Source organism: Equus quagga, unplaced genomic scaffold (assembly GCF_021613505.1).
Source record: "Equus quagga isolate Etosha38 unplaced genomic scaffold, UCLA_HA_Equagga_1.0 226_RagTag, whole genome shotgun sequence".
NCBI lineage: Eukaryota > Metazoa > Chordata > Mammalia > Perissodactyla > Equidae > Equus > Equus quagga.
In genome coordinates this window covers 391,429-418,625 of record NW_025799809.1, presented here as the reverse complement: position 1 = coordinate 418,625, position 27,197 = coordinate 391,429, and the positions used below count along the sequence as shown (strand labels likewise).

Below are 27,197 nucleotides of genomic sequence, written 5' to 3'. Positions count from 1 at the left end.
TAAATCTGCATAATAACCTTACTCTTGTTTATTGTCCTTTTCTGGTGATCTCCCATAACTGACACACCCATCCCAACATCCTCCTTTGTCTTTAGCTGAAGAGAGTATTTAAGGGAACAGCCTCCACCATTTTGGCGAGTTGCTCAGTTTTCCTGAGTCTCTCCCATGTGTACACACTATAAAGCTTTGTTTGATTTCCTCCTGTTATTATGTCTGATGTCAATTCAATTCATAGCCCAGCCAGAAGGACCCAGGGGGTAGAGGATTTGTCTTCCTCTTCTACATATCCATCAATTCCTATTTCACTGAGTGTATTTTTTTTTTTAAACAGAAATAGATACTGAATTGTATCAAAGGCCTTTTTAGCACCTGCGGAAATAATCTTATTTTTCTCCTTCTATCTGTTAATATGATAAATTATATTAAAGATCTTCTTTTTTGTTTGTTTCTTTTGTTTTTGCTGAGGAAGACTGCCCTGAGCTAACATCTCCTGCCAATCTTCCTCTTTTTGTATGTGAGCTGCCAGCACAGCATTGCCACTAACACATGAGTGGTGTAGGTCCACGCCCGGGAACCGAACCCCGGGCCAACAAAGTGGAGCACGCTGAACTTAACCACTAGGCACTGGGGCTGGCCCCTAAAGATCTTCTTAATATTGAACTATCCTTACATTCTTAGAATAAATCCATCTTGGTCATGAAGTCTTTTTTTTGTTTGTTCGTTTAGTTTTAATAACCTTTATTTTTTAGAGCAGTTTTACGTTCACACCAAAATTGAGAGAAAGGTACAGAGAGTTCCCATATACCTGTTGACCCCCTACACACAAAGTCCCTGCCACTATCAACATCCCACACCAGAGTGGTACATTTGTTACAGTCAGTGAACCTATATGGACACATCATTGTCACCCAAAGTCATTACATTAGGGCTCACTCTTGGTGTTGCACATTTTATGAGTTTGGACAAACGTGTAATGACATGCATCACCCATTATAGTATCACACAGAACAGTGTCATGGCCCTCAAAATCCTCTGGGCGCTGCCTATTTACTCCTCCTTCACCCCATCTCCTGGAAACCACTGATCTTTTTACTGTCTTCATAGTTTTGCCTTTTCCACAATGTCATATATTTGGAGTCATATAGTATGTAGCCTTTTAGATTAGCTCCTTTCACTTAGTAATATGCATTTAAGATTCCTCTGTGTCTTTTCATGGCTTAATAGTGCTTTTTAGTGCTGAATAATATTCCAGTGGATATACTGCAGACTATTTATCCATTCATGTGCTGAAGGACATAGTTGCTTCCACATTTTGGCAATTATGAATAAAGCTGTTATAAACATCCTTGTGTGGACATAAGTTTTCAACTCATTTGGGTAAATCTCAGGAGTGGGTTTGCATAAACTATTCTTTTAAATGTGCTTTTGGATTCTGTTGCTAATATCTGACTTAGAATTTTTTACACCCATATTCATAAGTGAGAGTGGTGCAGTTCTGTCATATTTTGAAGTTGATGCTATACTAGCTTTGTACAAACAATTTGGAAGGTTTTCTTCTTTTAAGATGCTCTCAAACAATGTGGATAGCATCTAAGTCTCAGATCTTGGAGATTTAGAAGAATTTCCTTGTGAACCCATCTGGACCTGGTACTTTTTTGTGTGGGTACTTCTTTGATATCTTTATTTCTTCTAATAAAATTGGTTTGTCTAGACTTTCTATCTTTACTGGGATTAATATTGGAATATTGTGATTTCCGGTAAATCCAGGTCAAATGTATTACCATGATACCATGAAAATAATGACATAATACTACACAATTTTCTGTTTTAACAGCTATACCCCCTTTTATCAGTTCTTATTTTGAATGTTTATGTTTTCTTCCTCTTTTTCTGGATTAGGTTTATTAGTGGTCTGCTATGAAAATCTTTTTTTCCCCTCAAATAATCAGCATGTTGATTTACTTATTGATCCTATTGGTTCTCTGTCTTCAACTTCACTGATTTCTGCTTTTATCTTTATTTTCTTCCCTCTTTTTTTTTTTTTAAGGAAGATTGGCCCTGAACTAACGTCTGTACCTATATTCCCCTACTATATATGTGGGATGCCTGCCACAGCATGGCTTGATAAGTGGCACACAGGTCTGTATCCAGGATCCAAACCAGTGAACCCCAGGCTGCCAAAGCAGAGCAGTCAACCTAACTGTTATACCACTGGGTCAACCCCATCTTCTGCTTTTCTTTGGTTTATGTTTTTGAGTTAGAAATGTAATTTGTTGGGGCCGGCCTGGCGGCACAGCGGATAAGTTTGCATATTCTGCTTTGGTGGCCTGGGGTTCACTGGTTGCAATCCCAGGTACGGACATACACACCGCTTGTCAAGCCATGCTGTGGCAAGCATCCCACATATAACGTAGAGGAAGATGGGCATAGATGTTAGATCAGGGTCAGTCTTCCTCAGCAAAAAGAGGAGGAAGGAAAAGAAATGTAATTTGTTTATAGTCATTCTTTTATTTTCATTATATAGATATTTGAAAGCTATAAGCTTTTCTGTAATTGTTGATTTATTTTTAAGAGATTCTGATACGTATTTTCCATTATCATTATTTCTTTAGAAATTGAGTTCAATTTGTAAATATTTTCCCTTTCATCCAACACTTCTTTAATAGCACACTTTAAAATTTCCAGGTGGAAAGCAGTTTGTTTTCTGATTTTGTTATCAATTTTCATTTTATTATAGTATTAATTACTATTATTGTTTAATTAAAATATTATTTGCATTTTTTCTACTTTATTATTCTATTGAGGAGTTCTTTGTGACATATAAAGTCAGTTTTTAGAACTGAGTCCATAAGTGTCTGAGAAGAAAGTCTATTCTCTCTCTCTCTCTTTTTTTTGCTGAGGAAGATTCACCCTGAGCTAACATCTGTGCCAATCTTCCTCTATTTTGTATGTGGGTTTCTGCCACAGCATGGCCACCAATGAGTGCTGTAGGTCCGCAACTGGGAACCAGACCCAGGCTGCCAAAGTGGAGCACACCAACTTAACTACTAGGCCACAGGGCCGGCCTTTATATTCTCTATTTTTAAGGTGTAAAATATATCAATATATCCATGAGATCTACTTTATTTATTATGTTGTTTAGATTTTCTATATCTCTACTTAATTTGATCCACTAGACCTGACTTGGCCTGAGAGAGATATGTTAATGTCTCTTACTTTTATTGTTTTTTTTATTGTGAGCTGAGCAGTATGATTAATTCAATGCTTTGCATTTGCGAGTCAAACAAATAACAAGATATACAACAGGATTCCTCTAAATGATACATTTATTTCTGCTAAAAACTTTCCTAGGTTCTAATCCAGGGACTGCCACTACTAATTTTATGCCATTCGGCAAATATTTTACCCTAAGGCCTCAATCTTCTCCTGTGTAAAATGAGATGAGTTAGGGAATATTTTTTAATCCAATACTCTATTTACCAATTCAATAAAAGTGCTTTTGAAATAATATCCTTCTAAGCCCCAATATTACTGATGAAAATAATTACAATAACAACTATCATTTGTTGAGTGCTTACTGCATGCTAAGCTCCACCCTTACCGCTTTACATATATGATTTCATCGAATCACGGCATATTCGTTTTAATTTTTTTCAACCTCTAGAATGTTGGACTCTCTGATTCAATTGGCAGAAACTCGATCGATTGGCTCAGTATTTTTGGAGACCATATACTGCATAAATTGGCAGTGTACACTTGCATACTTTTGGACACAACTTTCTACTTGAATTGGGACAATGGTCAGAAAGATCACATCGGTCAAGGGAGCGATTAGCCAACATTTATTTCTGTTAGTTTCCAGGTTTGGCAGGAAATAAGACCAGAATGAGATAAGGAGTTCAGGCCTGTACAGTGATGGGTGTGATTGAGCTCTTAGACAGAGAGGAACAAAGCTGTTTTCCTGGCCAGCTATTTTCATCCCAGGCTCACACAAGTGCTCCCAGTGTGGTACAAATATTGTGGCAAAACACTGTTCCTTGAGATTGGCAGAGTTAGCATCCTAACAAGGAGTGTTTAGCTCTAAGCCAATCTCCTTTTGTCTTTAGTAGTAACGTTGTCAATAAAATAGAGGCTAGTGCTAAGATAGATGGTCTCATGCTGCCTCAAATTAATTAATATTATACCTGCCTCTTTGGCTAAAGATACTTTGTGTTGTTCTTAAGTTTACTTATCCATCTGGGCAATCATTTAACACTATTATCTCCTTTACTCTCACGGTTGATAAAAGATGATACTAGGGTGAATACTCCTTCCCTCCTGCCCCCCCACCCCCGCTTCTGTGCCCTCAGCAGAGACTCACTTAATAGTCAACTTTGCCAAACCCAGATGCAGCCCCACAATCTTCTCAACATGGCACCCGAGCACAAGACTAGAATTTACTCCCAGGATAAAATTCCTTGCCATTCTTATTTAGGTACTCTGCATGCAAAGACAAGGAACTCACAGTCTAGTGTGGGATACAGGAATGTAAACAACTCTAGTTCAGAGAAATCCAAGCTGTGACAGAGAGGAGTTGCAGCCTATGGTCAAGAGTGCTGAGTTTAGTTCCTTCAGTGGCATGAGGATGTCCAACTCGCTTGAGTGCCTCAGACCATGTTTTTTGTCCTGCTCAGAACAACATGCCAGTATGTATTGAATGTCTGCTTCAGTGGCTCTCACCATATGCCACAGCACGCTTGTGTACCAAGTCACAGATGTGCTTTCAGTTTGATCAATTTGCAAAACTTGTGTTTACCACAATTGGAGCTGGCTAAGTCTCTCAGGTGGGCTGTCGAGGTGAACGGATACTTTGCTATAAATATAGAGCCCTGATGTAAATAATAGCGAAGAGGCATAACATGACTTCATGCGATCTTACTGGACTATGGCTGTGTTTTCGTGCATGAGAGAATGTGGGCACGGCTGGCTTCATGGCAACCCTTACCCCGTAGTCAGAGATGCAAGCATAGCAGCCATCCATTTACATGCCCAGGGTCGTGTTTCAAAAGAATCAGGTGTGTCTCTGTTTGGCTTAGTATTACATTTTATTTTCATTTCAAAGTGAAGAGGATCTGTTCCTGTGCTCTTCCCATTAGTCAGATTTGCTGATTTAAAAGTAGGTATTAATTTCATGTCCAAACTGACATGGCTAGGAAACACTACAGGTAATTAGAAGGCTCTAACTGGGGACATTTGAAAACATTTTCAGACATTTTATTCCAGACTCTCTTAGGTGCACTAGACACAACATGAAACAACAGTCCTTTAACTTTGAAGACTTGTAGCATAGATGCCTACAAGGGAACAATAATTAAAAAATTATTTATAACATTTTCTCCAGCGACTGTTGCCATGATGATTTTGCAGCATTTACTGTAAAGGAAGCAACCAAGGTAAAATGGAAATGAGTAGAATGAATAGAACAAAGAAGGAAAATAGCAGACAACGCTTTGGAGACAGCTCTGAGAACCCTGGAGCCCAAGCTCTCCCCAAAACAGGCTCTGTGATTTCCATGTATTGTATCAGGCAAAACAGTGCTGTGAAAAGACACACCAGGACCAGAAGGATCTTCTTGCTTTATAGACCTTTGTTGTACCCAAACCATTAATAATAAATAACACGAACCTAGGTAGACCAAGAAGAGAAGAGATATTACTGGAACAATTACCTTGGAACACAAGAAATGATGGGTAGGGGCTGCCCGTGGCCGAGTGGTTAAGTTCGTGTGCTCTTTCTCAGTGGCCCAGGGTTTCCCCGGTTCGGATCCTGGGTGTGGACATGGCACGGCTCATCAGGCCACGTTGAGGCGGCGTCCCACATGCCACAACTAGAAAGGACCCACAACTAAAAATACACAGCTATGTACTGGGGGGATTTGGGGAGAAAAAGCAAAAAAAAAAAAAAAAAAAGAGGTGTACATAGGTAATGTGCTGTTTCGTGAAGAGTTGAGTTATTGACTGTCAATAAAATGTGCATTTCAAACAACTCATCTGAAACATTCTGGCACAGACATACAAGTTTTTGAAATAACTGTTCCAAATTGTGGGTACAATTTACAACCAATTTTTTCCTTTAATGTATATTATCTGAATGCATTATCAAACCTCTAATAATCTCTGCTCCTTACCCTTTAGTCTGGGTCATAAGCACCGAACTTAACTAAGTAATCCAGGAAAGAGTCTGTAGCCACACAATATATATGAACTTGAACTTTTAAGAAGTTAAATTTGATTGCCATACAAACTCAATAGAGAAACACTTTAAAGTCACTGCTTCTTTATGTAATAATAATGAGCTGATACAATACCTTTCATCTAGGACCTCGAGTGCTTTAGTAGTAATGTAATAGCAGCGCAGGAGGTAAGTGGGAGCCAACTGACATCATCCTGAGTCCAAAAGCACTGAGTAATTTGTTGGAAAATCAAACTGGCACCTGCAGGACGCATTCCCAAGGATCCAGTTTCCACTGAGTTTCAGACCTGGAAGATGTACATCGTGTCATGAGATTGAGGCCCTTCTCCATCCCCCGCGTCCAAGGGGAGGGAGGGACCCAGTAATGGGCATTGTTAACAAGCACCTCCTCTTCCCTCTAGGTGAGCCTAAGGTCCGGACCACGCTATTAGAAATCCTGATCCAGATCTTAAGGCCATCCAATCCGAATTCCTTTTTACAAAGAGTCCACAAAGGTTAAATGACTGGATCAAGATTTCGTAGCTAATTTGCAGACACGCTGTGTTACCCCGACTTCCAACACCCAGGAGTCCAAGAATGTTAGAGAAATTTCTCTCTGAAATCTGCCAGAAAAGCTTTTTTGAGGGAGTGTGTGACATTTCCTCCATCCCCCGCCCCCGGTCGTTTACCTGCATTCTAGTTAGCATCTTCCTCAGACCATCTCAGAGGTTCCAAAGCACCGAAGGAAAGTTGCCGGCCCTGGGCTGCCGCGGGGCCTGCGGGGGGAGGCGGGCTGCTCCGCCCCCGGCGCTCGCGGGCGGGCTCGACAGTGGCCGCCGAGCGGCGAGCGCGGGACTCGGCGGCGGGCGGCGGGCGGGGAAGGCGCGGGGCGTGGTTTGCAGCTTTCCGAGCGCCAAGGAGCGGAGCGCGCTCTGCTGCGCCCTGTGCCTTCGGCTGGACCGAAAAAGCGAGCGGGAGAACGAGCAGAGGGCGCGATCGCGGGAGCAAGGCAAGCCGGGCGCCGACCTGGGCCGGCCCCGGCCTGCGCCCTCGCCCCTCGCCGGGCCGGCCGCGGGTGAGCGCGGCCGCGGGGCCCCAGCACCCCAGTGCGTCCCGGAGAGAGAGCGGGCTGGGGCGGGGAGGTGGGGGCGGGAGGGAGGGACGGGGGCGAGGGCGAGGGAGGGAAAGGTCCCCGAGCCGGGGCGGGGGCGGCGGGAGAAGGGGACCGACCTGAGGCTGGGGTCCGAGCCCGGCCACGGGAAACTTTGCCCGGGTGGGGAGAGCGGGGTGCGTGGAGGGCGCCACAAACTTGTCAGCGGGCGGGGCGCTCCGGGGATTGGAGCGAGCGCCAGCGGGTGGCGTTTGTCTCTCCGGCTTCTTTGTGTCACCTCCGGGCCCCAGCCTGCTGGTTCGCCGGGCTGGGAAAGGGGCTGCGCGGGGGCTCGGCCCTGATCCCCCCGCCGCCCCCGCGGGCCCAGGGCCCCGCGCTCGGGGTCTGCTGATTGTTTTCTGTCCTCGCGTCACGCCTGGGCGGGAAAGATTTTGAACGCCGCGTGAGACAGAAGGCGGAGAGCCGTGGCGCGGAGATCACCGAGTCGTGGGCGGCGCGGGGCTCGCCCCGGGTCCCCGAGACCCCGCGGGCCGGGGCGCACCCGGGCTGGAGAGGGCGCGGGGACCCGCCGGCCCGGGCACTCGGGGAACCGCGGCGGGCGCGGCGGCCAAGCGCCTCCGAGGTGGGGCCGCTCGGACGCTCGGATTATAATTCCATTTTGATTGCTTGGGGTCTTTGTTGTCTGAAATTGCCTTGAGGGTCTAACGGTAGCACCTTCTCCTTCTTAGGTGATTTTTCTTCTATTAAAATAAAGCGGGGACTGGGGCACTTGTGTGGAATCAGTGCTGCTCAAAACAACATTAGCCACCCTATTCGATGGAGGTTGAGAAGTCCTCTGTAACATTTGCCTTTGTGGGCGCCTGTTATTTCCGAAAGTTATTATTTCCCCTCCCCTAGTGGAAGGGAGCGTCTGAGCCAGATGCCGGCGGGCACGATTGTGTACAAGCACCGGCAAGTCCGAGCCGAACTGGAGGTTCTTTCTAGCCGCTCAACGCTTTTGCATCAGTTTTTTTTCTTTTTTTAAAGTTTGATTTCAAGCAACTTTGCTTTTCTAGGAGTTCCCACAGCTCCGAAGTCCTCCTTTGCAGATAGAATGTGACCGTGCTAGGATGGCTGCGACCACTTTTAGGGGTGGGGTTTACAGTGAAACGCCTGAACCACACCTGGCCCTCTCACCGCCCGGGGCCCTGCCCCTGAGACATTGTAAACATCAAGGGAGAGTGTTCACCTTTTATGAGATGGGACATTTGGTGTGTTTTTATACTTGGATGCATGACTCTTTCTTTAGTTTTCTTTCTGGAAAACTCTCTTGAGACTCCCAAGGGCTCTTCCTGAAATAATCACTGAACTGCCTTAGCCTCGCCATTACGCCTCCCGCCCCGCCCTCCCCCAAGCACCCCTAGGGAGAAGGGAACAGGTATAATCCTCAAGTTTTTTCCTGGTGAAGACTCTGGAGATGTCAAAAGTAAAAAGTGGGAGTTCTTAGTTGTTTGTCCACATGTTTAAGTTAATGAGTTTTATGTGAGTTCAGCAAAAATCAAAATGAAACCAGTTTGGATTCAGCTCAGCCTTGTACATTAAAAATATTTAAAAAACATATCATGTGAATGAATTTCCCCGGGTAGAAATTTTACAAGCATTTCAGTGCATTAGCGCTAACTGTGTTTGCAGGGTATCGCAGGACGTTTAGAGAACTGAGTCACAATGAGGTTATTCTAGGTAGGGGTGTTCTCAGTAGTGTAACCTGAGAGTTTAATGTAAAGCTTAAAAACAGAATCAGTCAGGTCTTAATAAGTAAGGGAAAGGGTGAAAAGCAATGGATTCACTTGTCGTTATGCATCACATGTTTTAAATATAGGTTTACAATAATTTCACAAAATTATTCATTCCTTCGTTTACTCACACAAGCTCTTACCTTATGCCAGCCACTGTGCTGGACTCTGGGGTTCCAAATAATAGTAGTTACCATGCATAGAATGCTTATTTTGTATCAGTAAATACTTTACACAGATTACTACATTCATCTAGTAAGTACTTAGTGAGTGCCTGCAACGTGTTGTGCTAGGTGCTGGAGTTGTAACATAACTGCACAGGACAGCTAGGGTTCACGCCCTTGTCTGGTGGGGAAGATAGGCAGAGCGTAAAAAACATTACCAAACGAATCACAGGTTTTGGAATCAGATCACCTCACTCTGTTCCAAACCCTCCGATGGCTTCCCATCTCCCTCTGGGTGAAAGGCGAAGACCTGACAGTGGTCCCCAGGACTTTGCCCCGTGGTCCTCCTCACTCCCAATCCTGTCACCTTTTTGATTACCTGCCGCTCTTCTTACTCAGACTTCTACAGCCGAACTAGCTTCCTTGCTGTGTGAGGGCCTTTGGACTTGCTGTTTCCTCTGCCTGGAGTGCCCCTCGCCCAGCCCCCATATCTGTAAGGTTCTCTCCCTGACCGCCTTCACGTCTTTGCTCAGTGTTAATTCTGAGTGAGCCTTCACGAAACCCCAGATTTAAGCTCACAACCACCCTTGCAACTCCCATTCCCCCTTTCACAATTTATTTTTTTTTCTCCATAGCACTTATGACCATCTGACTAACACGTTCTACATTTTACGCATTTGTGGTCTGTCTTCCCCGACTCGAATGTACACTCCATCAGAGCTGTTGTATTCACTGTTGTGTCCTCAGAATCTGGAACGGTGCCTGGCATACAGCAGGTCCTCACGAAGTTTGTTGAATGAATGTTGTTGGATGGAGAGGGGAACAACAGGATGCTGAGACATAGAATAGCCAGGGGCCCTGTGTGAATATAAGAAGGCTTCTCTCTGGATGCAGGGGACATGTAAGCTGAGGCTTTGATAGGAAGGAGCCAGCCCTGTTGTTGTGGGGTAGGAGGTTGTGGAGAGGAGAGAGGCGTAGAAGATCAGCAGAGGAGACAGCATGCGCAAAGGCCTTGAGCCAGGAAAGAGCTGGTGGTGTGTGGATTCACTGGAACTCAGAGAAGGTCGTTGTGGCTGAGCACTGTCAGCTCGAGGGAGAGAAGTAAATGAAGATAGAGTGGTAATCAGGTGTCAGAGCATGCAGGCCATGGTGTGGATAGATTCACACTGAATCCTCATGTATACCTGTTAGCCCTGTTTTATAGTTTATAAAACTGGGCATCAGGGAGATTAAGTAACTTTCCGAGGTTACGCAGTAGGTGAATGGCACAGCCTAGGATGGGAAGCCAGGCTCTCAGAGTCCAAAACACTGATATTTGACCACCATGCCAACATCGAAAGACAGTCCCTGTGCTGATGGAGCTGTTTGTGTCCTGGGAAGACACGCCATTGCTGTATCCATGTGGCAGTGCCAGAAAAGATCCATCCCTGGGGGGTATGGGGGGAGGGGGCCCTAATTCTGCCTGGGAATGGGGCAGACCACTCTGGAAAGAACTAAATCGTTTTTCCTTTTTTTATTATTATGAAAGATTTCAGATTAGCTATATCTTAATTAAGAAATAATGTTAATATTAAATGCAGTAACCTTGAGGGCTTCACTGTTAGCTTTTTTTTCTTGCTTTCACATCTACCAATGACCTGTGTCATATGCCCCCTTTCCTACTTTCACCAAATATGGGATTGTGTCTGAATAATGTAAAATCGCTTATGTTTAAAGCCTGTAATTCTTCGAGAAATCACAGGTTCTATTCTTCTTTTTTGATTGTTGTTATCTTAAATTGTCCATACTTTCTGGTTTTGTGTGATAATTTTTAAAACAACTCTATTGAGTAATTGACACATAGTAAGCTGTACATATTTAGAGTGTAAAGTTTGCTAAGTTTTTGGCTTGTGTATAGACCTGTGAAACCTTCGTTCTCTGACCCCTCCCTCCACCCTGCATCCTCCTCCTCTAGACAACCAGTGATGGCTCTGACCCTGTGGATTAGTTTGTGTTTTTAGAACTTTAGATAAATGGAATAATGCAGTATGTTCTCTTGTTTGTTTGGCTTCTTTCACTTAGTATAATTATTTTGAGATCCATCCATGTTGTTGTGTGTATCAGCAGTCAATTCCTTTTTCTTGCTGAGTGGTGTTCCACTGTATGGATATACCCCAGTTCATTTATCCATTCACCTATTGGTAGACATTTGGTTTTTTTCCGGATTTTAGCTATTAAAAATAAAGCTGCTTTGAACACTATGTACAGTCTTTGCTTAGACGTCTGCTTTCGTTTCCCCTGGATAAATGTCTAGGAGTAGAATGGCTGGATCTTATGGTAGGTATGTGTTTAGTTTTCTAAGAAACTACCATACTTTGCTAGCGTGTTTATATCATTTTATATTTCCAAACTAGTGTATGAGAGTTCCAGTTGCTCTGCATCCTTGCCAACACTTGGTATGGTCAAGCTTTTCATAGCCATTCTACTAGATGCGTAGTGGTATCTCATTGTGGTTTTAATTTGCATTTCCCTGATGACTAATGATGTGCTTATTTACCATTCACATATCTTCTTTGTTGAAATTTCTTTTTACATTTTTTATTGGGTTGGCTGCTTCCTTATTATTGAGGGTTTTTTTTTTTTTTGAGGAAGACTGGCCCTGAGCTAACATCTGTGCCCATCTTCCTTTACTTTATATGTGGGATGCCTGCCACAGAATGGCTTGATAAGCGGGTGGATAGGTCTGCACTTGGGATCTGCACTGGCAAACCCTGGGCTGCTAAAGCAGAGCGTGTGAACCTAACCACTGTGTAACCCGGCCAGCTCCCCTTATTGAGTTTTGAGAGTTCTTCATATATTCTGCATACAAATCCTGTATCAGATACATGATTTGCACATATTTACTTTCGGTCTGTTGCTCGTCTTACATTCTCTTAACAGTATCTTTGAAGATCAGAAGTTTTAAATTTTAATGATGTTCAATTTATCAATTTATTTTTTCATGGAGTATATTTTGGTGTTGAACCCAAGACGTCTTTGCCTAACTCAAGGTCACAAAGATATTTTCCCTAAGGGTTATAACACTGTAGGAAACCTCTATAATAGAGTGTAAAACAATAAAGTTTTTTTATTTTACATTTAGGTCCATCTACTTTGAGTTACGTTTTGTTTATGGTGTGAAGTATGGGTTGACGTTCATCCTACTGCCACTGGGAACACTTGGCAATTTCTGGAGATGAGATAATACCTGGAAACAATGTGTCTTGGGTGGGGGGCATTGGCATTTAGTGGGTCAAGGCCAAGAATGCTGCTAAAGATCCTACAATGAACAGGAGAGATCCTCTCAACAAAGAATTTTTCACACAAAATGTCAGTTGTGCCAAGGTTGAGAAACCCTAGGCTAGAGGTTTATCAATTTTATTGACCTTCTCAATGAACCAGCTATTTGTTTCATTGATATTCTCTCTTGTTTTTCTATTTTCTTTTTAACTGATTTTCACTCTGATCCTTATTATTTTCTTTCTTCTACTTCCTTTGGGTTTAATTTGCTTTTCTTTTTCTTTTTCTTTTTTTTTGCTGAGGAAGATTCACCCTGAGCTAGCATCTGTGCCAATCTTCCTCTTTTGTATGTGGGTTGCTGCTGCAGCATGGCCACTGATGAGTGGTATAAGTCTGTGCCCAGGAACTGAATTCAGGCCACCAAAGTGGAGTGTGTTGAACTTAACCACTAGGCCACAGGGCTGGCCCCTTAATTTGCTTTTCTTATTCTAGTTCCTTTAGGTCATTGATTTGTAACCTTTTTCTTTTCTGATATAGGTGTTTTGTCCTGTAAATTTCCTCTTAAGTTTTGCTTTAGTGACATGTTATGAATTTTGATATGATGTGATTTCATTTTTATTCAGTTCAAGATCCTTTTTTTTTTTTGGTGAGGAAGATTGGCCCTGAGCTAACATCTGTTGCCAATCTTCCTCTTTTTGTTTGAGGAAGATGCTTGCTGAACTAACATCTGTGCCAGTCTTCCTTTATTTTATGTGAGATGCCATCACAGCATGGCTTGGTGAGTGGTGTGTAGGTCCACACCTGGGATCCGAACCTGTGAACCCTGGGCTGCCAAACAGAGCATGCGAACTTAACCACTATGCCACCGGGCTGGCCCCAAGATACTTTTTAATTTTCCTTTTGATTTATTCTTTGACCCTGGGTTACCTAGAAGTACATTATTTAGTTTGCAGATATTTGTGGACTTTCCAGAGATCTTTCTGTTTTTGGTTTCTAGTTTAATTCCGTTGTTGCCAAAGAGCAACTTTGTATGACTTGAATCCTTTTACATTTACTGAAAGTTATTTTATGGCTCAGAATATAATTTATTTTGGTGAATGTGTTCTGTGCATTTGAAAAGATTGTGTATTCTCATTACACCGTGTCAAAGGAACATACCATCAACATGACATCACTATGCATGTTAACCTTGATCACCTGGCTGAGGTAGAGTTTGTCAGGCTTCTTCTCTGTAAAGTTGCTCTTTTCCTTCTGTACTGTACTTTTGGGGAAGGAAGTCTCTATGTGCAGCTCACACTTAAGGAATGGAGAGTTATGCTCCACCTCCTTGAAGGATATTGCTTTTTTATACAATGTGACAGTCTTTGCCTTTCAATTGGGGTGTTTAGACCATTTATATTTAAAGTGATTATTGATTTGGTTAGGTTTACATCTATAATCTTGCTATTTGTTTTCTGTTTTTTCTCATCTGTTCTTTGTTTCCTTTTTCCTCTTTTCCTGCCTGCATTTGGATTAATTGAATTTTGTTCGTTTGCTTGTTTTTGAGGGAGATTAGCCCTGAGCTAACATCTGCAGCCAGTCCTCCTCTTTTTGCTGAGGAAGACTGGCCCTGAGCTCACATCCATGCCCATCTTCCTCTACTTTATACGTGGGACACCTGCCGCAGCATGGATTGCCAAGCGTTGCCGTGTCTACACCCGGGATCTGAACCTGCGAATCCCGGGCTGCTGAAGCGGAACGTGCAAACTTAACCGCTGTGCCACCAGGCTCGCCCCCAATTTTTTTTTTAAAGATTTTATTTTTCCTTTTTCTCTCCAAAGCCTCCCAGTACACAGTTGTGTATTTTTCTTTTACTTTATTTATTTTTTATTTTTCATTTTTATTATTTATTTATTTATTTCCACGGAAGATTAGCCCTGAGCTAACTGCTGCCAATCCTCCTCTTTTCGCTGAGGAAGACTGGCCCTGAGCTCACATCCATGGCCACCTTCCTCTACTTTATATGTGGGACACCTACCACAGCATGGCGTGCCAAGCAGTGCCATGTCCACACCCAGGACCGAACCAGCGAACCCCAGGCTGCCGAGCAGTGGAATGTGCGAACTTAACCACTGCGCCACTGGGCTGGCCCCAGCTCTTGTTCTTTATTTTGTTATTTTAGTGGTTGCTTTAGGGTTTATGGTATACATCTTTAACTTCGCACAGTTTACGTTCAAGTTTAATATTGTACCGTTTCATGGATGGTATGGAAACTTTGTAATTGTGTATTTCCATTTCTTTCCTCTTGACCTTTGTTTTATTGTGAGACATTTTACTTTCTTTTGTTATAAACACCACACTGCATTATTATTTTTGCTTGAGGAGTTAATTATTTTTTAAAAGGATCTAAGTAATGTGAAAAACTATATATTTACCCATGCAGTTACACATGTTATATTCTTTATTTTACTATTGTTAAATGAAAATAAAGAAATCATACATACTGAGGTTATTGGATTCACATGTATAAATATATATTCTAACTTCGCAAGTTAGAATAAACCTTAAAGAAGTAGTGAAATTCAGAAATCAGAGCTTAGTTCATTTTCTTAAACTAAATCCACTGACTTGTCATTGAGCAGATCCTTGCTGTGATAGAAAGATTCGTCAGGATGCTGTGGGCATTGCAACGTCCAGAACTCCTGGACTTGGAGAACTCTTCAGACAGATGCTGCTGAGTGTGATGTGCTGCTTTTCTTGCCCTTGGGCGGCATTAGGAGGAGGAGGTGGATGGGGCAAAGGAATCGGTCTGCCCGTGTTGACATTTACCAGGCTCTGAGAAACTTTGAGAGATGAGTTTGAATGCATTTCTTTCTTTTGATGATGTGTGAGATGAAAATACTCTGTTATAGCTCCTCAGGTCAAAGTGACACATCTGACAAAAGTGAGCCTCCAGCTTCAGCTTGTCGATGCCCATATTTGATCGAAAACTCCAGTCTGAGACACAGTTCTTGGATCTCTCTAGAATTGGACATCCACTTGTTGCTCTGGTTCCAGCTGCCTTTTAGTCTTCCTGTAGGTACGGCCAGTGTTCGCAGTTTGTCATCAGCGAGCAGCTCCCTCCTCACCATCTGGGTGTGTAAATGCACTCCTATTCTGAATGTTAATACATTGACAAATACTCAACTATAAATGAGTGGAAAAATTCAATTCATTCAACACATGAATTTATTTTGTAAACATTTGCTGAATCTGGACTCTGGCATGTTGGTGAAAATTTATGTCTGTTGCCCTGTGAGAGCCAACTGTCTAATAGGAGAAAGGCCCACAGGCAGAGGAGCATGCACTCCAGTGTGGTAACTGATGATCATTACAGTGAGACATGAACAGGGCAACACAGAGGAAGCTTAGAGCAGTGCTTCTGCAAGTGTGGTCCAGGCACCAGCAGCATCAGACCTACTGAATCAGAGACCTTGAGGGTGGGCCCCAGCATCTGTTCAACAAGCCTTGCAGGTGATCCTGACATGCTCAAGATTGTGAACTACTGGCTGTAGAGGAGTAGGTGATCTCTGAGATTTTTCTTCCAGCTCCTAAATTCTATGAGGATGGTTTAGAAATCTGATTTTTATCCTGTTGACTTTAAGGGCGGTGTTGGCACTAATGAAGTGTCACATAAAACATTAATTGCTCTGTGGGTAAAACAGAAATTCAAAATAGTCAAGTTATGCTAGACACTAGAGCAAGTGTAAATTAGGTTTTAAAAAACTTTGTTATGAAAAATTTCAAATGTATTCAAAAGGAAAGATAATAGTAAAATGAACCCCTGTATAAACATGACCCAGTGTCAATAATTATCAAATCCTGCCAATCTGGTTTTACCTTACCCTCACCTATCCCCCCATGCTGGATTATTTTGGAGCACATTCCACACATATCATTTCACCCATAAATAAATTTGAAATTATTTGAGCTAGTAAGATGCTAGAGATGAATTTGAAACTGAATCACATATAGCCATTTCATGGTTACACATTAAATTATAGATAAAGTTTATCTAGAATTCAGTTATACAAAAAAATGAATGAGGGGGTTGGCCTGGCGGCATAGTGGTTGGGTTTGCATGCTCCACTTCGGCAGGCTAGGGTTCACGGGTTTGGATCCTAGGCATAGACCTACACATCATGCCGTGCTGTGGCAGTGTCCCACATGCAAAATAGGGGAAGATTGCCACGGATATTAGCTCAGGGCCAATCTTCCTCACCAAAAAAAAAAAAAAAAAAAGAAAGAAAGAAAGAAAAAGAAAGAAAAAAGATAAGTGAAGCAAAACAGTAGTGTAGACACATGTACATATATTCCTATCAACATAAAATTCATTAAAATTAAATATACTGGTTACAAGAGCTTATACATTTTATCAAAATATTTTATGTACCCTCATCATCATGATAACAATATATGCAATTTACTTATAGATAATATTCCAGAATAGGAAGAAAGAATATATGCTCATGTGCTGCCAAAGTTGAAATATTATACTTGAAGGGGAAATTTCAATTTGAAAGGCAGGTTTTTGGGACTGGAGGTATTATAAGAAGGTTTTGCCAATTTCTAGGCAAATTTTTAATATATTTAAGTTAAAAATTTTCCTTACTCATTTCAGCAGTTATGTTGTCTCCTTTGGAAAGAAAAGGTATTCAAATTTAGGGATGGACCCTCACCCATTTCCAGTGGCCCTGACAGACCACAGGCTTCTGTGATTTGGTTTTGGGGATGGAGAAGGTCCTTGGCTCGGCTCAAAGGATGGAATGCTGTCTGGAATTCCACCAGTTAATTTAATTGAACTTCCTCCCAGGTTGCTTTGATCTGTTTTTAAACTACAGATGGCCCAGAAAAAAAATTAAGGATGAACAATATATGTTTTTTAAAAAATCGTCTCGTTTGATGTGCCGCACACAGTCATTTCATCAGACTTAGTGACAACCTCTGTAGAGCTCAGGCTGAGATAGTTTGTGTTTGGAGAGGGGGCAGGATTAATCCACAGACGCACTGCTGTTTTCTCCCACTTTGGCTTTGGAGTACAAGTTGTGATATCTTGAGGAAAAGCCAGTTGCATTAGGACTAAGATCTTCCTGTTTGGCTGCTTCTGTGTGATACATTAATTAGTGGGTCATACCATAGGAGTTAGCTAGTTTTCATTTAAAAATGCTAATTGGGCTGGCCGGGTTGCACAGTGGTTAAGTGCGCACATTCAGATTTGGCGGCTCGGGGTTCGCCAGTTCGGATCCCGGGTGTGGACATGGCACCGCTTGGCAAGCCATGCTGTGGCAGGTGTCCCACATATAAAGTAGAGGAAGATGGGCATGGATGTTAGCTCAGGGCCAGTCTTCCTCAGCAAAATGAGGAGGATTGGCGGCAGATGTTAGCTCAGGGCTAATCCTCCTCCTCAAAAAAAAAAATGCTAATTACTCAGAAGTAATTTTTTCTTAAGTGTAAATTGCAACAAAATAAATAAAGTTTTTCAAGACTGTTCCCCCAGCCTCCAAAACAAAAACAGAAACAAAACCCCAGCAACTCAAATGCATCTGAGCTCTTAGTACTATGGCAGGTTAGAGCCAATGCATGATGGGATTGGTTGATAGAATTTTAGTACAAAAATTTGAGTTAGTGATTCAGAAAGAATAAAATAAAAAAAGGAATGCCTGTTATAAATTCTGTTTATAAGAGAGTTAAAGGTGTGTTTTATTCTTCACACTTGTATGTTGACAAAGAAAATAGATTACTAGTGTTCTCTTGTGTGAATATCCTTTGTAGTCACTCATTTGATGACGATGAGTAAGAATTTTTCATCTGTTAATAGACCTTCATTTAAATGAAAGTCTGTTACCTTTGTAGTCTGTGTACTTTTTTCATTATAGGCAGCTTCAACTCAAGTGGGTAATAATTAATTTTATAAATAGTGTTTAGTCCAGAACTGATTCTATTTCCTTCTGAGCTGGATGAAAAGAAACTCCCGAATGCGGTTTGTAACCACAGGTCGATGATTTGGTTAGAAGACTGTTGGCGCTGGTGTCTGAGAACTGGAAGGTAAGCTTGCTCCTTTTGTGAGTCATCGTGTTGTCTCACATGGCTGTGTGTTTTCTTAGCAACTGCTGCTGCTTTCTGGTTTGACCAGGGAAAGTATGTTTTGAAATGACCCAACGCATTCTTTCAGGTTATATATGCCTGTTGAACCTTATATACTTACCATTAATGTGTGTTTCATAGAGAAGGAAAGATTTAGTTCTCTTCTTATGCCTACCTTCCAAATCATTTTTTTTTTCTGATCCGTTTTTCAGGGGATTAAGGGTAGGGTAGGGAAGGAGAAAAATAAGTGGGAGACTGTGGATCTGTTTGTTTGTGACCCTGGACTAGAGCAGAACCAAAATGGCCTCCATGTGCTGATAGGATAAAATCTAATGTACTGGGGTCTTGATCTTGAGTAATACTCCCATGTGCATAAGGACTAAAGGAACAAGTGAGTTTGAGAAATGTCTGTGGTGTAGCGCAGTGGTTAAGAGCACAGCTTCTGAAGTCAGACTGACCTCGGTTCAAATCCTGGCTTTGCCATGTACTAGCTGTATCGCTTTGGGTAAATTCCATAACTGCTCTGAGGAGAGTTTCCTCATCTGTAAAGCAGAGGCCAAAACATGACCTACCTTAAAGGAGTGTTATGAATATTACTGAGATAATACACATAGCAGACACTACAGTACCTATAGTGGAACCCAAAGAGCACATAGTAATAAGGGCTAGTTATTACATTCCGTTCAAGCGTGCAGTGAACAAGGGGCGAAGTGATAGGTGTTTAGGGGGCAATCAGAAATGGATCAGACGTGACCCCTTTCTTCAGGAATGGGAGGAGATAGGCTTGTACACAAATCACTCTAGTATGATCCAGAATGAAAAAAGTGCCAACTGAAGTGCAAGCAACATGCTGTGGGGGCATAAAGTAAGTGGTAATTAATACCAGCCTTGGGGAAGGTAGGGCTAGTTTTGTAAAACGTTGACATTTGAGCTGGCTGTACAGCTGGGTCTAAAATGTGGAGCAGGGCTTTCGTGGGTGGGGAATGGAGGAGAGTCGATTGCAGGCTCAAGAACAGCACAGACTAAAGCATGAGGGCTCACGGCAGGATGTGGCACGAGAGGTTTGGACTCATGCTCTGTGGTTAGGTCTTGGGGAGTTTTGCACGCTGAAGTGTTTGAACTGTATTTTTTTTTTAAGTTTTAAAATTTTTATTATTTATTTATTTGCGGAAGATTAGCCCTGAGCTAACATCTGCTGCCAATCCTCCTCTTTTTGCTGAGGAAGACTGGCCCTGAGCTAACATCTGTGCCCATCTTCCTCTGCTTTATACGTGGGACGCCTACCACAGCATGGCTTGCCAAGCGGTGCCATGTCCACACCCGGGATCTGAACGGGCGAACCCCGAGCCGCGGAAGCGAAATGTGCGTGCTTAACTCCTGTGCCACCAGGCTGGCCCCAGCACTTCTCACTTTTATCGTTCTCTTCAAGCTCTTTGGAGCAAGAGGAGAGCCAGGGCTCGGAAGAAGGAGTGAGTAGTGAAGGCAGCAGGCTGCTCTCTGTGGCACCGTCCCTCACTTCCACACTCAGGCTCCCATGACATATTCTTTACCACGAGGACCGAACAACTCTCTCTAACTGGGTGGTTTCTCTTTGGTACCTGAAGAATGTCCAGGGGAGTTTCATTCCCAATCTTATTTCCCAGATTCCAATATTCTTTTCCTTTTAGAGCTGCTTGAAGGTTGAAGTCCTTCAAGACTTTTTCTCTTGCTTGTGATGAAATGGACACATTTGGGTAGGAGTGGGTAAAAACTTTATAAAACGAACCTTGTTTTATTTGAATGGAGAGAGGCAGAGAGAAGGATGTTGGTTTCCTTAATGTTATCCCCTTCATTAGAGGGTGAAATGTGTAATCCTGAGGTCAAGCTCGTGGATTCAGATCAAAATTAAGCCTGAGCATTTCTTTAAAACATTTTTGCGTTGTTACAAAAGTCCAAAAACACACACGCAACACACACACATAGTAAAAAGTAAAAGCCCTTCCTCATATTATTTTCACTTTCCATTCCTACATTCTCTGTCCCTAGAGATAATCACTGTGGACAATTGTATGTTTATCCTTTGTGAATGTTTACGAACACTTGGAACCTTGGCAGTAATTGGGCAAAGTAGCTCGAAATTGTGCTTTTTCCTTTTCACCTAGATATTTGGTATTGGTTTATTATTGAGGTTTCATAAATATGGATTCTTCATTTATGGTGTGTTCTGAAAGCTCTCTAAACATCAAATTTAGCTGAAGTTAAATGCTCCTGAATCACCTTTCAAATCAGCGACATACCTAGGGTTAGAATTTAGAGACCCTGAGCTCCTCATTTGTTGCACAACCAGTTCTGTTAATTTATTACACAAGTTTGCCAGTTAACTGCAACAGTGGGCAAAAAACATGTGTCATCTTATTTATTTGTTTTAAAGAGGAGAAAGGGCAGAGAACCAAGGTTTTAAACTAACAAAGGTCCCTTTTAGTTTGGTCACTGTGTTAATCTGTTGATTCCTTTGTATGTTGAGCGCTCAGACGATATGCGATCTGGTAAATTTCTCTACAGAATCATGGGATAAGTGAGTAGATTAGATCTATTTTCCCGTTAGGAAGTTTCTTGTAAGGACATGGAGTTTGGAGCCTCCATACTTGTGTTCAAGCAAGTCTTGCCAGTAACTTGCTGAATGGTCTTGGGCAAGTTACTTAACCTCTCTGTTTCCCTAAATGAGGTCTACCTTATGGACTTCTGAGGATTAAAGAGATTGTGTATGTAAAATGTGCAGCACAAATTAAGTGCTAAATAAATATCAACTATTCTTATTACTGTTTAATCATTATCATCAAATAGAGAACTTACAATTTTGGTCACCTCTGTAAGGAGAAATGACCTGTTCTTACTTTCAAGCTATAACAAACGAGACGTCACTGATATTTCACTTTGCGCTACAAATTGTCAGAAGGAATGTGCAAATATTGAGATACGCTTTTTAAACAGTTACAAATCTCAGTACCTCTCTTAGTTGGTCAGCTTCTTAACTAAGTTGGAGGAGCTTCAACCAAAGGATTATACAGGGACTGTTTTGTCTGAGTGGTCCTGCTTCTCAAGATTGTTCAATGGTTCCAGTTTTAGTTCTACTCAGGGAAATATTGTAGAATGCATAAGACATTTTTGGGTGAGTGTTCTAATTGTTCACTGATGGGGGAGAAATCAACTTAGGTGGTGTTTCTTTTTGAGGGTTTTTTCTTACATGTGTGTTGAGGACTGGGGATGGGTCAGGAATATTTCTATGGGGAGGGAAAAATATTTCTTAGAAACCTCAAAACTGTAGTCTGAAATTCTATGGAAAGAAATTTAGGAATTTTGTAATCTGAGTTATTGGAAATAGGGGTCAGAAGGATTATTTATATTTTAGGAAGTTTATCTGCACAAGAAGTTACATAATTTCTGAACATTTTAATGAACCAGAAGATATACTAAAGAAAAAGTAATCTCAGAAGTAGACAGAAATAGGTTTTTTTTGAAAGCCAGACAAATTTCTTTTTTTTTCCTTCTCCCCAAATTCCCAGTACATAGCTGTATATCCTAGTTGTAAGTCCTTCTAGTTCTTCTATGCGGGATGCTGCCGCAGCATGGCTTGATGAGCAGTGTGTAGGTCTGCACCCAGGATCCTAACCTGTGAGCCCGGGGCCGCCAAAGTGGAGCCTGTGAACTTAACCACTCGGCCACAGGGCCAGCCCCCAGACAAATTTCTAATGGAGTCACTGCACATGTTGTAAGTAACAACACAGATAATTTAGTATACACAGAAGTGCATTCTGTTCTTTCCCTGAGATGATGTGACCTCATTATCAGATCTTAAAATTGTGCCCACAGCATTGGCAAATATGTATCTTTAGGGAAAACTCAGAAACAAAGAATTCTGGTTGTTTCTCTTCAGGTCAGAAACTTCTGTCATGTTTAGAAATGAAATGGAAACTAGTTTGCAAGCTCGCTAGCCAGTCACAAGGGAAGCAAGGCGAAGGGATGCTTTCACAGCTTGAAGTTCTGCTATTTTGGAAATCAAATCTGTTTTTCAGAGACACTCTCTATTTCCAGAGTTGCTTGAGTCAACAGCTTTTTAACAAATGAATACCTGTTCAGGAGTTACACTGCTGGCTGGTACCTTGGAAAAACAGTTTCTAAATCACACCAGTTAGTTTTTCAGCTGTTTTTTTCTCATCTTCTTTCCCACTAACCGGTCAGAATGCTGAGATTGAATGGTGAGGTAAGACAGGTGTCACGTATTTAGTGAGAACTCCTCATTTATCAGTACGGTTGCACATAGTGGAGGGTTCTTTGGAAGTAAAGAATTAAAGAGAAATAGAACTCAAAAAGAGTAGAAAGGAGCTCTAATTTTTAAAAAGTTCCCTTATATCAATTTTCTTAAAATTGTAGTATGAAAACCATAATCTAAAGTGGTTAGCAGAAATGTCATTTTTTTCTTGTCAAATCACTTATACTAATTTTATGTACCAGAATCTGTGATCTGCATATTAAAATCTACAGTGACTTAATGAGTGATCTAAGCGCTTGCTGGTTTATTTGCTTTGTGCCCTGTGCAAGTCTTGGTAAATTATTAAGTAAAGTTGGATCATAGGAAATAGAGGGGATCTCTCTTCTCTCAGACAAGTCTTGAGGGGTGAGAAGTTATGGTCTGTAAAAGAAGAGAGCAGAGATTGAGTAAGAACAATATCATTTCTAAGATACCAATTATGAATTCTAATCTTGGGTTTGTCCCAGACAGTTTTATGCTCTTGAATAGATTACTGATATTAATGGTCTCAGTTTTCCCACCTCAGGAATATCATGATTATATAAAGTAACCTGTTTTGTCTTGGATCTATTAAACTGCTCCTGTTTTTACTGATACTCATTGGTCTGATCTCCTAAACCTAGCCAGCTGGTTCTCAAAGGTCTGCCATCGTTATAAAGGCCAGCAAAGGTGAGAGTGTGGGGGGGTTAAGGCCATTCCCATAGAATGCGTCTACCGTCCACAGCGAGTCCATTAGTCTCACCTCGTCTGTAGGATTTATACCCAACGCCCAGTGACAGTAGTGATCAGTTGTTATTAGAGTCCAGCATGTTGAATTCAATTCGGAATTTCAGAACTGAATGACACCTGAATCCTCTTATTTCCCAGTTGAGGAACCAAGATTCAGGGACAGCAATGTCCCACAGGAAATTGGCAGAACAAGGAGTCAAATTGCTATTTCCAGATTCCTGGCTCAAAGCTCTTGCTGTCTATGTATGTGTGTATACATAGTTAAATTGTTCTGTATTAGTTAAGACCTATGATAAGGTAGAAATCATCAGACTTAAGTGCTTTAGCATCCTACTTAAGAAACAAAATATTGCTGACGTGGTTGTCACCCCTTCTTCCTCCTCAGAGGTAGCTACTCTCCTGAATTTGGTGTTTATCATTCTCATGTATTTCGTTACAATTTTGTTGCATATGGATGTTAAGGCTGGTTTTCAAAGTATTTAACAACTGATACTGTGTGGGCACTGCCACTCATAATGGATGCTGGCCGTAAGCAACAAATCCAGCCATGCCAAGGTGTACTGACTGAATATCAGGCCCATCATGGACCCCTATGCAATTTTTTTAAGATTGTATATAGTTGGTATTATTCTATATGCATTCTTCTGCAAGTTGCTTTTTCTTCTCAACTTTATATTTGTGAGATGCATCCATACTGATATGTATGACTCTCATTCACTCATTTTCATTGTTTAACATTCTGTTGTATGAATATGGCACAGTTTATTTATCCATTCACTTATTTTTGGATATCTAATTTTTTTATATCCTCTTTTGGGACTTACCTGTTCATGTCTTTTGCTTATTTTCCTCTCAGGTTTTTTATCTTTTCCTTATTGAATTGTGGGTATATTACATTTGTATTTTGGGGGGAAACTATTGTTTAATAAACAAATACTCACTAACATCTGTGCTTTAGAAACCATATAAAACCTATCATAGCTTTGCCTTTCCAACATTATTGGAGCTACATACAACTGTTCACACTTGAAAAGGGTCTTTCAATATCTCCTAATAGACTGATGTCAAGTACATCAGTGGAATTGTCTGAGTGTTAATATGCCTGTCACTGTAGATATGAACATATTCCTTTATTTAGAACGGATTTGACATAGTCTTAACGTTCTGACTGTAAAGATTGATTTAGTTTTCTCATATTTACATGGCCTTTCAGGTTGAAGGTGTTGACTTCACGGTACTCTAAAATATGGGAAGAAAGCCTTCATGGGAAATTATAAAATTCTCATTTTTTCCCCTCCACTAAATAAAATAGGATAATGGGTCACTTGCTTCCTCAGTGAGCTGTGGTTGGGCCACAGAATATCAAGGAAACTACAAAGTGAGTGGGAAGATTGAGGCCATAGCTTAGGAGGTTCTTTCCAGAACTTTCTTTCTTTAAACTCTCTGAGTTGTTCACAATTGCGGTTCTCTCCCCTTTTTTCCTCAGGGAAAGGTGACCTGACTTGACAGAGATTGTTGGGCTGTTAGTTCTTTGTTGGCTGCTTGTATCTGCTCTCCAGACCGTTATTGTTTTCAAGGATCTTAAGCACGGGGATTAGGCCAGATAAACCTTTCGTTGGCTTGGAAAGGGTAATCTTCCTATTCATTTTGCTTTCCTGGTTTACGTTGCTTCTCTCTCTTCTTTGTTTCTTTTTACTTACAAATCACATGCATCTCTTAGATAGCCATCCTGCAGAGCATCCAACATTTTGTTCATTTAAATTTTTTTAACCTTCTTTTTGTTGTCCGAAAGGACGTAAACATTTAAAAATACTTTTAGTACTGGAGGTTGCCTTTTCCTGGAGCATCGCTTCCCCGCCTCCTTTTATTAGTAGAAGAGATCCCCCAGCAACCCCGCCCTCCGCTGCCTCACTCCCACCCTCCCTGCTCTGCGGGCCTCTTTTGTTGTTGGGAGCTAACAAAGTACTGTAATTTGCTGGATGTTGCGGTGAAGGCCAGGCCCAGGGGTTCCCGGAAGAATTTCTGTAACCTGCCTGAGCTCCCTTTTCTTAAAAATTGCTGATTAACTAGTCTCTTCTGTCTTGGGAATAGCCAGAACTTTAGAGTTAATGTTGTTCAAAACAAAGACGTTTATTTTTAGAGGCAGAAAGTATTTTGAACCCATTTGGCATAACTGCTTTTTTAAGAAGCAAAAACTATGGACTTTAAGTGGGTAATCCCAAGCGAAAACAAAAATCTTGCTGAAAGAATTAGCAATATATATAAACATTTTGAAAACAAGTTGCATTTTTTAGCTTTCTGTATTTGCTTAGTCAAAGTTAATATTACCACAATTTTTCTGAAATTCTCCTTTTCCTTGTGTGGATTGCCATATAAAATTCATTTAGTGATATAGAAGATTGAAAACCGTCAAAGGGGAAAAATGTTTAAAGAAATTTTGTTGTTAGTGCAAAGGGCATGGTGTTAAAGCTAGCAGACAAGCAGAGTTCTCAGAGATGGTGTCCTCCAAATTAATTTTTATCTTGGTAACCATGTGACTAAAAAGAACCCTTCCAAGTCTTTGATTTTTAAAGATTGCTGACTTCATTTTTGAGGGCTGTTTTCACTACATGAGTCCCAGTTTCTAGTAATAACGTAGCATGTGACGTAGATACAAATCAAAGCCCAGAGTTCGCAGCACAGACCTTCCCACAGGATCTTTGAGAGCAGAACCCAGAACCCTTTACAGATACAGAGGTCTATTTAAAGGGTGACAATAACAATGACATTTGAGGGCTGTCTTCCAACACTGTCACGTCCTTCTTCTACTGGGAAGTTGAGCTTGGGCTGGAGGAGGTGCAGTGGTGTTACTGGACCAGCGCACTCAAGCTGTCCTTGCGTTTGTGGAATCACAGACCTTTATGGGACGTTGCACAATGGGATCGGTGAAGTGAAAGTACTTCGATTCAGACTAAACAGAATAGAAAAAAATGGAGTGAGTTAAGAAATACTCATCAGTAGAACAGCCAGAACCTGGGGGGAAGAAGCCTCCTCACATCGTAGGCAATAACAAATACGACTTTCAAAATGTTAATATTTACAGTAAATTGTTTTCTCTGTTCTTTGGCGTGAATCCTTAAGCAGATGTATTTGAGGGAGTGGCAGTGTCACCAAGGTGATGCTTTGCTGCTGAGGTGGAAGAGCCAGCTGATGCCCTCTCCAGGGTCCCAGAGCTCCCAGACCTTGCCAGAAACCTCGGGACAGACCGGGATCTCTGGGCGAAGTGCCTGTTGCGAGGGATGTATCTTAGAAGATCCCTCTGTTTGACTTTGCTGTGCTCTGGGGAGGTCTATGGACCGGGATTCTCCCAGTGATTAAACTATGTTGGACCTGAGGGTCCCACATTTTCCCTAAGCCGATCCCGAGAATTTGCTATGGGTTGACCTTGGAAATGTAAAATGTATCATTTTTTGAGTGTGCCTTCTTCCTTTTCTCCAGTAGGATTTCGTAAGGGAGTTCACACATAGAGGCCTGACTCTCCAAATTCTCCCACTGTGAGTGCCTCTTGGGTGGACCTTGAGCCC

General features: G+C 41.7%; 1 protein-coding gene and 1 long non-coding RNA gene across 2 annotated transcripts in view; one reads left to right on the top strand and one right to left on the bottom strand.

The window, feature by feature from the left end:
- The window catches only part of LOC124233788 (uncharacterized), a 62,515-nt gene extending 55,499 nt beyond the window's left edge, over nt 1-7,016 (bottom strand). Inside the window, exons 1-2 of the long non-coding RNA XR_006887142.1 lie at nt 6,900-7,016; nt 6,347-6,518 (exon numbers count right to left, since the gene is read on the bottom strand). This is a non-coding gene — a long non-coding RNA (uncharacterized LOC124233788). The remainder of the gene's footprint in view (nt 1-6,346; nt 6,519-6,899) is intronic.
- A 149-nt stretch (nt 7,017-7,165) lies between these two features.
- Nucleotides 7,166-27,197, top strand: part of LOC124233787 (nesprin-2-like) — a 298,013-nt gene continuing 277,981 nt past the window's right edge. Inside the window, exon 1 of the mRNA XM_046650989.1 lies at nt 7,166-7,285. The gene's annotated coding sequence lies outside the window, so the exon portion shown is untranslated. The remainder of the gene's footprint in view (nt 7,286-27,197) is intronic.